Below are 4,667 nucleotides of genomic sequence, written 5' to 3'. Positions count from 1 at the left end.
ATTATTTTACTTGTTTGCTTTTTTATTTTTGTGTTTTTTGCTCTTATGAATTCTTTTTTCAAATTTAGGTTCGTGCACTGCTTTGTTGGTTATGTTAAAACCTCATTTGACACAATCTGTGCTGCATTCGGACACAATTTGCACTGCATGTGTCCTGTTTGCACACTGCAACTTATTTTTTTCGTTTTGTGCACTGCTCGAATCTAATTATACATTAGCACACAACAGAAAACAAATTATCACAGGTATTCTGTACGACAACTTCATCACCAGAAAACTAGGTTTAACAGAAAGCAAACTAACGTAATCAAAGTTCATCATTACAAGCGATTCTGCATGGCAAGCAAACTAGGTTCAGCACACAAGCAAACTAACAATACATAAGCAAACAACATAAAGCAAATTTGATGATAATTCTAAGAGAACGCTGGCATTGTTGGCATTGTTGGTTCAGCACACCATCTTCTTCTTCACCAGTTAGGCTCGTCCCATCCCCAGCTGCTCCTGGCGCGCTTCTTCGGGGCCTCCTCCTTCTCCAGCTTTGCACGACGAAGGCCGTCCTGGGTGAGGGTGATGCGGTTCCATATCTCGTACGCTGCGTAGGCATCCTTTGCCGCGTACTCGATGTGCCTCATGGACAGAGGCAGGGTGTCCTAGTGCTTGTGCTCGTCGTCGGTGATCTTCTTCTTCATGTTGTTGTAGTAGTCGTCGATGAGCATGCCGGAGACGTCCCCAAGGGAGTCCAACGGCTTGGTTGCCTCGGGCACCCTCCACTCCTTCTGGATGTCGACGAAGTTGGCGACCTCCAGTTTTACGCGCCCCAGCCTGGTTTTGTCACCGTCGATGGAGAAGCCTGCAAAGGTGTACCTGGGGTCGGCGAGGAAGTTATCAAAGACGGTGCACCTTTCAGAGGCGCTCATTTGGAAGAGCAGCACCGGGTGATTCTTGCCGATGGAGAGCTGGCGGAGGGCGGGTTTCTGCGTCGCTTCAGGCTCGTACTCGAGATCAATGACGATGATCTTGTTGCGCTGGAGGCTCAGGTGGCGCTCGTAGTGCGTGAGGGTGATCGCCATCTGCTTCTTGTCGTTGGTGTGGATGACGTGCAACTTGGTGTTGCCGTGCACCTCTACGGCCATGTCACCCTTGTACTCGTCGGTAAACGTCATCGCCGGTAGCAGGCCTTAGTGCTTTTGGGTTGATATGGGGCGATTTGGTGGGAGCGCAATGGATACTTGTGTTGTTGTGGATGAGAAGGCCTTTGCATCTGCGGTCTGAATTTAAGGGGAGGGCGCGGGGTGGGATGGCCGCGTCGGATGAACTACACGATCACGCTGATGATGCGGTTGTGCAGATCATGGGTTGGTTTGGCATATGTGATCGTGGGCTTGTGGCGATGGAACTGCTCCGATTGGGTGGTTGTATGCGAACGTGGTTTTTTAAGGTGGTTTTATTTTATTTTTGATCAGTCAATTTTTTTAGCCGCCACTTTTCTGTGTGAACGGGCATGTTGTCATATTTAATATATGTATATTGCGTGACAACATAACTGCATTGCTTATACTTCAGCACTGCATCTTCTACAATACAGAACTGCACTATGTAGGTAATCCGGAACTGGAATGCCATACCGCACTGCATCGTGTAACGTAACGCACTCCATTTTTCTGCCGCCATGTATTTTACACTGCATTGCTACGGTGAACTGCATTGCGTAACGGAATGCACTGCATACTTCTACCGCCACATACTGCATTTTGTTTTTGCCTATACTTACTGCAGTACCTGGTATGGGAGGGGTAGGGGAAGGGGGGTGCCCCCCCCCACTTTTTTTCTAGTACTGTGTACTGCATTTGTTTTTTGCCTGCGTATCATTTGGGTGGTCAATTTTTTTTCTTTGTATTTTTTCCAATGTCGGGGTGTGCACTGCTTTTTTTGTAAATCATCCGTGCACTGCATTGATCACGGTTATGTACTGCATGTGAACACATTCCGTACTGCATATATAGTTCTCGTTTTTTTCCGTATTTTTGCTTTTTTGTAATCTTTGTTTTCCAGTGTATGGGACTGCAGTGCTTAGCAAATTAAAATTGTATTGCATTGTTTATGCTTCTGTACTGCATGTTAGTGTACTTCCGCAGTGCATTTCTTATTTCCGTGTTCGCATTTTTCTTCATCGCTGTGTTCTATGTCGTGTATATGCTCATCTACGTAATGCGGAACTGGATTGGTTTACCGTACTACATCGCGTAACAAAATGCACTGCATTTTTCTAGTGCTGCGTACTGCATTTGTTTTTTTGTTTTTGTTTTTTGTTTTTTAGTAGTATGTGCGTTTTGATGTGGCGCGGTGTTGTCCGGGCCATTTTTGGGCCGGCCCGTTTTTTGTGACTCTTTTTGCGACACGCGGGCCTCCAACATAGCCTTCTAGGCTATTCCACCACTCCGGTTTCAGGGAGAGAGAGACCAAGAACAATCCCCTCTCCTCTCTTGTAGTTTCTCCCGAGGCATCTCTCCCTCGAGCAAAACCGCCATCGCGCGCAGCAACCGCCATCGCCCGGGGAACCGCCGCTCACAAGAGGTCATTATTGCTGCATTCCGCATCGTTGTCCGCTCCTTGAGCCCTTGCCGCTGCTCTCCCGCAGCCCTTTCCTGTCTGTTCCCTTCACCGCCCCCTCTCCCCCCTTCCCGCCGCCGTCGCCGCACCCTTTTTTGTGGTACGTTCCGCTTGGCCTCGGTCTTGATCATCCCCTTGTCTTGTTTTGTGCTTCTCGTAGTTGATGTCGCTCTTTTTGCTTGTGTAATTTTTCCGTAGGCAGTCGATTTCATCTTGTTTTGAAGTCGATAGTCGTGTGTAGCAATGTGGATCTAGGGTTTCGTGAGATTTTCGCCGATTTTGTTGCTTATGTCTGTCACTTTGTCCTTGTGCTGCAGGGAAACGCCATGTCTTCGCCGAGCAGAGTGGGAGAAGGAGTTCAGGGTATGTGGAGTGCTTATTTTAGGCTTTGTTTATTTTGTTTGATTTTTAACTAGTTTCCTAATTCATCCTGCATATTGGTTTATGCTCTGTTAGTTGTCAGTGTTTGTTTGCATTATTTTTGTCATGTGATGTTTTGTAATTTCTGTTTTCTGATTTTTTTCGAATCCAGTAGGTGATTGCAGTGCTCATAATGATACACCAATTGACTCTCCTTGTCCCGGTGGTAAGGATCATGGTGTCGAGGGAGGACATCAAGTGAATTCGCCGATTGAATCTTCTCCCATAAGTGTGGCCCTACCTTCTGGTATGTGATTGACTTGTTTATTTTTTGTATATGCTGGTTGCTTGATGTTTTGTACAAATTGGCGCCGCCTTGTTTTATCTAGTTTGACATTTTATTGTGAACAACCGTGAATTTAGTGTATGCAGCACTGCATTTATTTGTATATGTGAACTCCACTATACGTATGTGTGAACTGCATTGTTGTTTTATTCAAGTTTTTTGTACAATGCATTATTTTTTATTTTGAGTTCATGGTTGGAGCACTGCATTTATATGTCTAACTGTACTGCATTTGTTCTTTTTGTACACTTTTTAACGAGCATAGTCAAACTTCATTTTGATGCAGTGTCTGTTTTCCATGCTGGGGCGCCTGGGTTTGAGGAGGTTACTCAATTGATTGACCATTATTTTGCAGAGGATAATGTTGGTGTGAGCTTTGATCAGAGACGTCCTGTCTTGTCTGAAACACAATCGCAGTCTGTTGATGGTACAGAGGAAGTTACACAGGATTGGATGGTATCGGAACAACTTTGTCAATATGAGTTTAAGCAAAGCAAGAAGAAGTTGAGGTTTGAAACTGAGTCAAAAGAGTGTCAGGAGAAGGAGAAGCAGAGGAGATCTGCAGATGGTGGCAAGGGTGACAAATTTGGCAAGGCGAAGCAGCCTTCTTTGCAAAAGAAGAGGTTGAGTACTGTTGCTGAGGAAGGTGGTACACCTCGGCGGAGTCCACGCGTTGCTGGAGTGAAGAAGAATCTTGGCAAGAGAACTGCTGAAGTTGGTGGAAATGATGATCCTCAGCGCAAGCGACTACATGTCACTGAAGGTCCCAACTCTGATGATGACGACTTTGTCCTTGCTGATTTTATGAAGGGTGTTCATCCTTGTAGACGCAAAGACTGTGGTTCATCTAAGAGTCTACCCAAGCGTTACCGTGATGATGTCGACGAAGATGTTGGTGGTGACTCTGGCGAGGAGGTGGATGCTGCTCCAAAGGTTTGTTGACGTGCACTGCATTTGTTTCCTTCATTGTTATTCTTTCTGTATTTTCTATGTCTCTTTTTTATTGCTAGTCTTCCAATGTGGACTGCATCTCCCTTTACACAGAGGAAGAAGACTAGTAAGAGCAATGCAACTGAATATGATGCCGAGGGAGATGATTCTCGATTTAACAAGACCGTGCGGTTGTCTCACCCCATTGTTTGCAAGGCTGCTTCTTTGTTGAAAGAGGCGCATTGTAGCCGCATTAGGGATGCTGGATTTGGTGTTGTCTTTGATCTGACAGTAAAGAAAAATGTGTCGCGCATTCTTATGTGCTATCTGATGGGAGTCATTGACCCTGCCACCATGGTAATGGACTTTGGGAATGGCAGGGTTCTTCGAATCGATCGTGATGCAGTTCATCATATTT

Source organism: Triticum aestivum, chromosome 3B (genome assembly GCF_018294505.1).
Source record: "Triticum aestivum cultivar Chinese Spring chromosome 3B, IWGSC CS RefSeq v2.1, whole genome shotgun sequence".
In the NCBI taxonomy this organism is placed as follows: domain Eukaryota; kingdom Viridiplantae; phylum Streptophyta; class Magnoliopsida; order Poales; family Poaceae; genus Triticum; species Triticum aestivum.
This window is presented reverse-complemented; position numbering follows the sequence as displayed.